Consider the following 11029-nt stretch of genomic DNA (forward strand, 5'->3'; position numbering starts at 1 on the left):
CAGTCGAAGATCATGGAGGCTGTGGTGGAAATTGTAAATAAAAGTTTTGACAGCATTTTGGGTGCAAATTCAGGAGGCTTATCTCTGCCTGGTTACTGCAGTTACAGTCAAACCAAGCACACTTGCAGAGCAGCCGCTACAAACTAAACTGATATAACCATAAATATAGAAATGTAGATACCTCATCGGCCACTGCTGTATGTCGCCACTATATGTCTCTGTGTCCGCCATATTGGGGCAGTCAAGATCTGCTAGTAAACAAATACAATAGGTATTGAGAGATACAGATTTCACTACAAAATCGACTGAAACTCACTGATTTTAATGAAATTTGGTTTGTTATAAACATGAGAATTTGAACATGATGCTGATTACTTGTTGGAATTGAATTCAGTATATGGGGGCAAATCTAATCAGTTCTATGGAATAAGACCAAGCACATGATGCTCTGGCTGCAAAAGCTACTGTAACGAGTTTGTCTATAAACACAATTTCCCCAGTCTGATAATGATGGTTTTTATTTTAGGGTTACCATCTCTTTTCAGTAGGTAGCTAGTTTACTTACCTCCCCTACAGTAATGTTCATACACATCCTCGTCTAAGTTTTCTTCTAAGTTGCTCAATCACATCTACCTATAATGAGAATGACAACACCAACATCCTGAGCCTCCTACTTACACGGGGGCCTGTTAATTGTTCACAGCAGATAATATAACTAGAACGTTTAAGAGAAATTTTGAGTGTACCCGCTGCTTGGCACATATCTCCATAGGCTTGGATATGGTCTTCACAAAGATAGAACTCTCTCTCTCACACACACAAACACACACATACACTAACAAACTCAAATTGGTCCTCTGTGTATGTGTGTGTGTGACAGAGTACACACACATACATAAACTTTCCCCTATTAATAAGTTCATTGGCCACACACAGGAAGAGAGAGATAACACATTGGTAGAGCAAAGGCCATTACATAAGGCATAAAGGCATTGTCAGTATCATTTGTAACACCTCTACAAAATGACAAAACTGCAAACAACTAGAAAAATTAGTTTATTGACTATTCTGTATATTTGTGGTAATGTAGGCAGTAGCTTATATTTTTTACAGAATGAATGTTCAAGCAGATGCTGAAAGTTTTTTTAAAACTTCTTTAACCTTCAGGGCCAAAGAACTACATCTTGAACATGAACCAAACAGTTTTACCAAAATAAACAATATAACAACAACAACAGGATTTAAGTTAAAAAAAGAAAAGTCCCAGTGTTTTATAAATTTATTGCCAACGATGGAAGAAACAAAAGACAGAACTCAGACAAAGTACATTGCTCTAAGATTTTACATACTGTCAAGTCAAGTCAATTTTATTTATATAGCACCAAATAAAAATAGAAGTTATCTCAGAGCACTTTTCACATAGAGCAGGTCTAGACCATACTCTTTAATTTACAGAGACCCAACATTTCCCCATGAGCAAGTACTTGGCGACTGCGGCAAAGAAAAACTCCCCTTTAATGGGAAGAAACCTCGAGCAGAACCAGGCTCTAGGTGGGCGGCCATCTGCCCTGACTGAATGAGTTGAGAGAGAAAGTCAAGAGAGACACAGAGAAGTGCAGCAATAACATTCAAAAGTAAGATTACTTGTTTACTTTGAATTTTGTTTGAATGAATAGTGGAAACATTTTTAAAGAATAAACCACAAAGTATGGTAACATTCAAGACCTTTATGCACAAGTGTTCTTAATTAAGGCTGATACAAAATATTTTATGGCCCTGACTTCCATATGTTGGTTTGTTCTAGAAACGTGTAGCATCTCAAGTAAATAAACACCAACGTGGAATACTTGCACAGTCCACACATGGTTTCTATTAGGTGACAGTGCAAACCACTGAGAACCACTGTGGCGCACACAGGTATGCAGGCGCTTCTGGCAGAAGGATGTTTATGAATAGTGCCATGTACTGGTCATCTTCCTCTGTTTCTGAAAGTACACAAAAGTAAAGATATCAGTACAACAGATAATATTATAGTGAACAACTATAATATAACTACAACTATATGTCTTCTATACATTTTTCCACACGCTCATTATAATAGATACTACAGTCAATAAAAACAAATTTAACACCAGTTTTAAATCATATTGGTCAATGTTACCTTAGTGTCTTTTGTTGGGATGCTGCATCTCCAGAGTCCTGTCAAGAGCAGCTGTTGTCACTTGGGTCCTCACTGATGATCCTCTGGTCCTTCATTGAGACTACTCCTGTCCTCATTGGTGTCATCACTGTAGTCTGGATTATTCACCTGGGTTCTGGCGTGTGAAAGACAAGAAATGTCGAAAAAAGTTCTTGAATCCTACGTCTTGAAAGAATTTCTCAGCATGTAGTAGCAACCCTAACCCTCTGCAGCTTCTCAACTCTTGCTTGAGCCTCAGCTATCTTGATCAGGGTCAAGGGCATAATGATGATCCTATGAAATATAACACTTGTTGGGTAAGTGCTATACAACACAATTCCAAGTATGTTGCATACTTGTATGTTAGAGAAGTTGATGAGTTCAATGGTTCAGGAGATTCAGACTCAGGTACAAGATCATCACTTGCCTCACCAGCTTGTGTTGATGTTCTAGTTGACCTGGTTTTATTGAGCGCCTTAAAATGAAGTAAGAAATCAATTTTAGAAAAATCTAGAAGGGACGTTTACTTTCAATATCAGATTTAGTGGTTATTCCAGTTATGTTAGGAAGAGATCATGTGTATGCTCATCATTCCAATCAGTTTCCACCATATATTAACACTGTTTACAGAAAAGGACACTATAATCTTATGATTTATCATCGCACATTCCTTCAGACGCACAGTTTGCCCAGTTCTGTCAAAATCATCAGACTTGAAATGACAGCTACAGAGAATTGTAGTATCATTAGGCTCAAAATCCTTCTGTCTGACAGCTATGGCCCAAGCTTTGTTTAGTCCAGGATCTTTGGGGAACCTTTGACAAAAAACAAGGCCACCTTAAAAATATTTCTGCTATGTAGCTGAATGGTGCAGTCGGCGCATTAAACTAGCAGCATAAATATGGTTTACTAGATCTAGCGTGTATAATCTCATGAGCACTAACACATTCCAGCAGATAATTTTCTATTAAGTAAATTATACAAAGAATGAGGTCATTGTTAAGTAAATATCACATTTATCCCTAGTCACCTAATGCTTTAACAATTATTCAGTAACGTCATGTTTTCAATAGGTAGCCATCATCACAACGGTGTCAGGACATTGTCTAGATAGTCTGAAGCAATATTTCATGTTCACTAACTTACAAAACAGTAAAATACAATAAAATTGCCACTTGTGAATTACGCCGTGATGCCTGTTTTGAATGTTCTGTCTGTTTGTACAGCCAAATGCCAACAGCCTATATGAGCTACATGTTTCACCTGCAAGACTAATGTTTAATGATGTTGTTCATTGTTTGTGATGTGAAAACATCAGAGAAATAAAAAGTTTGTGTCCTGGTATTAGTTCAGTTATAAAATCCAAATGCACCATGGAGCGTCTTCCTGCCGGCTGCTGACAGCGCTTTCAGCCGAAGAGTCGATCACAATGGAGAATAGAGGAGGAGTTGGTAGAGATGCTGGTACATTTAGCTGACTGCATTGAACACCGGAACTGAGAGCGTCAGAGCTTGGAGCAAGAAACACAGTCACTCTGTGTCATGTTGCTGTCCTCCACTTCCATCATTTTGCGCCAATTCATTATGAAAGGGCAATGGCCAATGGGGAAACTCCAACACTTGGCCGGCCAGTCGACCAATGGTGTAACTTCATCATTCACTCCCTTCCTCACTCCCTCCTTCACAGACAATCATGGTTATAGGGCTGGTCCATGGCTGGTCCAGCCAACAAGCTAGCGAAGCTCTGTCAACAGAGCAGTGTTCCTGCACAGTAGCATCTGCCTTACACAAAACTACTCTCTAGAAACTGACAACATGAGTATTTTATACTTAAAAGAAACAAAATTATAACAAACCAAGTCATTTGCTTGTGTTTGTCATTTTCATTAGTGCACTAAGTTGTTTTCCATCTAATGTTTATCTAATAGTGAGTCTTGTGGCAGAGGAATGCTTGAATTAACTTCATTGACATTCAAAACATGCCGTAGTGTAACAGTAGCAGGTATGAGATGTTTTGAGAGCTAATATAGAACACTATACAATTTTCAGTGCCCAGGGTTCATTGCACATGAGATCCATATAGCTATGTTTCTGTGATTTGAATACACTAATTGCTGCTGTGGATCAGGGAATAATTTCATGCCGGTCTTTTCCCAAGCACAGCTGTACGCACATAAACACATATAAACACTTTAAGGCTGCATTCACATCAAATCTGGAAATCCAGCACTATGATGCAGGGGGCTACAATGGTGAGGACGTGTTGTTTAATCCAGGAAGTTGAGTTGGACTTAAAATTAATGAATTTAAGGATTTATCAGAAGCTAAAACACCACACAGTGGTTAGTAAAACTCACAGACAGACAGATTTTACAGCTATGGAAAGTTTTCAAGGTGGCTGTTTTATCTTTTGTTACAATGATCATAAGGCAAACCACTGAATACAGCGTTCACGTTACAATGTAATCTACCATGTGATTGGCCACCACAGTGTGACATCAGGTTGCGTTTCAGCAAAAGTTGAGTCCAGTTCAACTTTGTGCTGGAAGGCTGCTGTGGTTTTTTGCTAAGCCCTATGTGATCCCCACTCCCACAGCGTAAACACTCTGCCCTCATTCAAATGAATGGGAGGACTGCTGTTTTTTCATGCATTGCCGGTTTTGGTTTGCCTGGGTCCAGACCTTTGAATCCACCCACTCTGACTGATTCGTCTGGCATCATTACACGAAACCATAGTTTCTTGGTTGAAAAAGCAATTGATCCGATGAGCACCATGGGTGGACTAACAATTAGCCAATCAGTGCCACGGATGGGACTAATGCTATTGTCAAGCTGTTGTCAAGCGTTGTCAAGCTGTGTGCCAGAACCAAGGAGGAATAAAACTAGGCAGTGCTGATAAAATATGAATCAAGATTCTGTTACTGCATTGCCTATTTCTTGCTCAAATGTTTTCAGAAACATATTTTAGTGTATTTGAGAAAGTTTGTGACCCCGCCATGACATGTTGAGAACAGAGTACAGTTCATCACCCACCATGTCACCACCAGTCGAAGTGCTGTGATCCCCCCCCCCCCCCCCCCCGGAAATCAGTTAGAGTGGAGACGATGTCAGACTGAAGATGGAAATGGAGTGTAATGAGTTGACAAATCTGTCTGATATCAGGCAAGGATTTGGTGTCAATGCAGCCTAATATGGAAGAAGTAAAGTTTTATTAGATGTGACAGGAGCACGGCTAAATCAGCATGAAAGTCATTGTTGAGGATTAGACAGATTATTCTCATTATAACCGCTGCCTCTGTGAGCAATTATCCCGCTGCATTAGACTTTCAACATGCTTGCACACAACATGATTACATGGCAGTGAGGCGTTTCTTTACCTGCAACATGTATGCTTTAAATCCATTCTAATTCAGTTTTAATTAAACTGCAGCAGAAAGAGTCCATTTCCACCTTTCATCAGGCACATGAGAATGTGTACAGTGTGACCCAGGCATCACCCCGCTGACGTGCAATCTTGGTGTGGTTGATATTCTCAGCAATGTCTTTTTACTGTTAGGATTTGTTGCTACAAACCCTTCAGGCAACAGTGCCATGTGTCTGCTTCATATCCTGAATCCCGTTACTAAATGTCGTAAAGGACAGCAAATATTGATCCTTCTTTTGTGGTACATGCTGGTCCGCACGTCTCAAACAGGTCTTTGTTTCTGATAAGGTGGCATCAGTGGGAAAGGTCAACAAAATTTTGTGAAAAGAGCAGCAGATAAGAGAATCTTATACCTGAGGCCATCTTGAGCCCCAGGACCTGACTTATATTGAAAATTTATATAACTAGTAAGGTTTACGATACAAGTGCTACAGCAAAAAAAAAAAAAAAAAAAAGATTTAATGAGGACTCAATATCATGCAACCATTAAATTTAATTAAAAATGCACTGCATCTGGCAATAAAAATCAGTCTTTCACAAATATCCAAATAGTTACCGTAAAAAGTTCTAACTGGCTATTGTCCATTGCATTGTAGACCAGAGAATGTTTGTTTGGACTCTGTGTGCCACGGTGAATTTTATTCTAGTATCTGTTCTAGACCAGGATAAGAGATTGCCCTGGGTGCTCTCCTCACCATCATCCACGCTGATTTATTCTAGCATTCCACTCATTTTTCTCTTTTACCAGTAATTTTTTTTTAAATAGTTGTGATGTAGTTTTTGTTTGTGAGAGCTGTCCAGCAGTCGGTCGCTCACTCTCAATCTGGCAAGGATTGATCTAACATGAATAACGTGAAGTAACAAGTTCAGCACCATAGACTGTAAAAAATATGGCCATAGTCACTGTGATGTCTTGCATTGGTTTGCAAACTGCCATTTTGAAGCCTTGAGTTTAGCAACATGACAAGAGACATCATAACATGGAATTCTGTAACTGAAACAAAATACAAATGCAAAATACATGCAGACAAATAATGTAAATGGTCCATTCAGATACAGAGCATTGAATAGAAACTAGAGCAGAAAATGAAAATTACTTGTATACATATATTTACAAAGATATCAAATGTTCTGTTAATTCTCAATGCTTTTTCTGTTGCCTTTATGCCCAAACCCTGGTGGATAAACTGGTCTTACTGTAGCTCAGTTTGTCCTTCAGGCAAGTGAAACTGTGTACACAAGTCCTAGTGAGCCTATAGGACATTCACATTTCAAAATGAAGGATTTCCATTTCATCATACTGTGATGAACAACAGCTGACTCATGACCAACAGTGCCCCTTATTATTTTTATTGATAAATGCTAATTATGCAAAGAAACCTGTTGCATAAAAGTTATTTTTATGTCACTGGGCACAGCAGCAAATATTTGTAAAAAGAAAAAGAACTCTTTATCCTTTCATCTTTCTGACATGCCTTATTTTCTAGGTCCATGATTTTCTAGTGAATGGGTGCCACAGTAAGTATACAGTAGTCTTTTTTTCTTCAAAACATTTCACGTGATCCATTTTGTCCCTAATACAGCCTGAAATGTTAACAAGATTGACCACTGACAAACAAAACAAATAGCCTTTCCTTCATTAACACCTACCTTTTTGTCACCAATAGGTTTAGTGATGTTATATACTTTTGATTCAACGCAATTAAAATTAACTTCATAGCAAGTTATATGATTGGTCTTGTAAACAAACAGATATTAAGTAATTGATTGGGAATCGTACATACACCAAACATGGCTTTGAAAGTGTTGAGGTTATTATAAAGAAATTCCAAACAATTTTTGGCCTTGAATCACCACTAGCACTGACTCATTTCAGATCTATACTTTTGCTGCTATGTCCAACACTCTCTTCTTTTCTCTCTCTGGGAGACATACTGACAGAAGGAAATGGAAAGGAGAGTGCCTTTTGGCAAGACAGAAGGTGTAACCTGACAAGAAGAAGCTCTTCAAAACATATCATCAGCACTGACCTGCTCTGAAAATTTGTCTGCGAACTCATGTTTTCAACCATCCAGAGAAACATACACCGAGTAAAGGTTTGAATTGGACCGACAGCCAATGAACAACTTCTCCTCAGAAAGGATTGTGTTTGCCTGACCTATAGCTTTCTGCATCTCCCTCAAAATGTGCTTTTCATCATCTTTCTTTCAGAGACTAATCTAAATAATCAACCCAAATGGAACACTATAGAAACTAAAAATAGTGAGCACTCATATACCAATACTGTCTCTGTTTTCATCTTTAGACAAATGGCTATCTGTGAATTAAGCTGTCAAATAAGTACAAAAAGCTGCTAAGAGTAAAAAATATATTACACCAGATATGTAGATCAGTACTCTAAGCCAGAGTGGGAACAGTCACACTTTAATTTGAGAGACACTATCGATCATCCTCACAGCCCTCCTGTCCTTCTCTTGGTCTTCAGAGCACCAGACCAGATCTAATTATACATCAGAGGTCTTCTATTCCACTCAAAAAAAGGTCAATTGTTTTATTCCATTTTCATAATTAAATATTTTTGCATAGCTGTCACCAACTGTGACATGCAGAAAACTGGCACATAACACATCTGAAAAAGATTTTGAGAGGCTTGATTAGGCTTGCATCATGTACTTTAACATTTTCTTTGGTGTAGGAGTGATCCTTTAAGAGTACTGAGATAAGAAAAGTCTGAGCTTGTTTTATAGTAGTTAATAAATTCTGGTTACATGTTTACTTAATGCTCATGAGCCCTTTCTGTGGTGGATGAGGTAAACTGGACTTGATAAATGGCTGTATATTGACCAAAAAAAGGCTGCAGTTCTAGATCTCAAATATATATCTATTACATAAGAACAGTGTCATGATTAACACTCTCCAAGCCCAGAAGTGACTCTGAGTTCCACCAACTTCAAGAAAAGTGACCCAATAAAGATCAGTAAGCACAGTCTGTCTGTGTCAGTGACCTAGGGCCTTTTTAATATCGGTGAGATATTGAAAACCAGGGAGAATTTCATTCATCAAAACCACCTCCCTATCCCAGCTGACATTAAAGAACAATTTAGAGGAACGGAAATCAAACTGTGCCATTTCTCCTCCAACTTTTGCCCAGAAATGAGGTTCTCCAAACCATTACACCAAGACAAAAACATAAAATATAAAGGTTTATGACCTCAGGGGTGGAAAAAACATGCTTTTTTTTCTTCCTGTTCAGCTTCAATGTTTTTGCACAGACTGGTGACCACCTCTAATCTTTTGGTGGTGACAGAACTGAACAAGTGCCTTAGGGTGAAAAGGGAAGCAGCCCTAACAATGTAATGTAGCTGTAATCTAGATCAACATCTGCTGCTCTCTTGATGCACCAAGCCTGGAAGAACACTGAGCGGACAGGAAGCTGAACGCTTTAACACCTCTCCCTCAACTCAGCCCCAGAAGAGAAATAAAACTTATAAATGGTCCACAGACTGAAAGTCACTTTATCTACACTAAACCCGCAGGAATTTATCTTAGCTGTATATTGTACATACATTTTGACAGCTAGCATACTGACAGCTAACATACACAGGCAGTGCAGGACATATACCTGAAGACAAAAAATGCATGCTATTAATGTAGTATGCGCAATTATGCAATATTTGGGGGGGAAATAAGCAGTAGAGAATCTGTAATGTAACAAAAGTCAACTGCAAAGAAGAAAATAACATTTTGTACCATGCACATAGTTCTTAGATTCATTTTTTATGTTAGGTGAAAGTATGTGACATTGTGTACTGTGAGACTTGAAATTATGACTTCATCTTTTTGGTACCACTTTCTAAAAAGCCATCTTTCATGACTTTAACACTTGAACCCAAGACAAATTTCTCTTCAGGGGCAATAAAGTAGACTATATCTTATCTTAAGTCATGAAAAATCAGTTGTTGTGGTGTTTATCATCCTCCAGCATGACACTTTGTCTTTTTAGCTGTCAGGAAGCCCATTCCAATGAACTGTAAAAGCAAACCTTCTGGAGAAGGGTTGCAGTTAGTTGAAATATGTAATCAACTGCTCCTTTACAATTACTAATCATAAAATGTGACTAATTACTAATTACTCAACAGCAAGTAATTAGTAATTACTTGTTATAAAGCAATTACTTACATTACTCTATACTTTAGTTTCATTCCTCAGCACAGCTTGATCTAAAGTGCCTTTAAAGGCATGTAAGTTGCCTTTCAACAACTTTAAATCTTCACCCACATATCAAACTGTGTATTTAACACATGTAGGCTAGACAAAGAAAACGAGACATTATAGTTTAAAAATCAGCCAGCCTTTTGTTTGGAGTTTCTTGTTCATGTGTTTCTTGTACATATCACAACCTCTTGACTTTGCACTGAAGTTCTTTGAGATATGTACAATGTAGTACAAAGTCAGTCAAAAGTTGCCACACATGCGCAGTGGCATCTGCCTTATAAGGAACTATGCCATTAAGACAGAAAACTTGATTGCTGTTATTAGTCTTTGGAGCCGTTTCTAATGTGTCCATACACTTCATTGATGTGTTTTGAATATTTTTTTGGATAACAACGGAGGTCTACTGCACAGAGGAATTAGATATATCAGGCTTTGAATAAACACACAATACTTCTAAGTAGGATCAGTTCACTGTTGGTTTGCCTCTGTACATAAGATTTACTGACAATAAGAAAAATATAGAAAATTGCCAGCCTGTCCTTTAGCCATGCTCACAGTAAAGCTGCAGGGTTCATCCACCCCTTCGCTATGACTAGCACCCAAGTAATTCCTGAATAAAAGGTTTACCAATGACTAACACTAACTAAGAACACACAACATGTAAACAACAACACAACATGCCACAACCACTAAGCCCTGCACCAAGTAAACGTGTAGTGGACCAGTCTATCAACTGAACATGTAGAGAGACTGAACTGATCAACAATCCATCAAACTCCCGACAGCGACAAGCCAACCCCCACATTGTTGAATTAACAGAACATTACTGGGATTAGTAACTAAAATATAATTACGAATTTTAAAATTCTAATTCCTTCCTTAAAAAAGTAATCATGTTACTGTGACATGTTTCTAGACAATGCTATATCATTGGTGTGGTATCATATATGTTAATATGTATTGTAAACTGTATATGGTGTATCAAAATCTATTTAGCAATTTATTAATATTAAGACTGGATGGATTATTGCAAAAACCTTTCATAAGTGGCTTAATAACATTTATTAACTGTGGACTTGACAGCCGTAACAGTAGATTTCATAGCTTTTAACTGGTCTGTAAAGCATAATTGCTTAACCATAAAGCCATTAGTTAAACCTATATGCAGAGTGTCTTGTTATAAAGTGGTACCATCCTTTTTAATATTCCTTA

General features: G+C 38.0%; 1 long non-coding RNA gene across 1 annotated transcript; it reads right to left on the reverse strand.

Annotated features, from left to right (window-relative positions):
- Positions 1-1396: 1396 nt before the first annotated feature.
- On the reverse strand, positions 1397-6865 carry LOC122986342. Its single transcript, XR_006404289.1, has 3 exons — positions 6800-6865; positions 2162-2315; positions 1397-1985 (listed from the first exon to the last, which is right to left on the reverse strand). It is a non-coding gene; the product is annotated as an uncharacterized LOC122986342 (long non-coding RNA).
- Between the last annotated feature and the right edge of the window lie 4164 nt (positions 6866-11029).

The sequence above is a fragment of the Thunnus albacares genome, chromosome 7, assembly GCF_914725855.1.
Source record: "Thunnus albacares chromosome 7, fThuAlb1.1, whole genome shotgun sequence".
NCBI classification, from domain to species: domain Eukaryota; kingdom Metazoa; phylum Chordata; class Actinopteri; order Scombriformes; family Scombridae; genus Thunnus; species Thunnus albacares.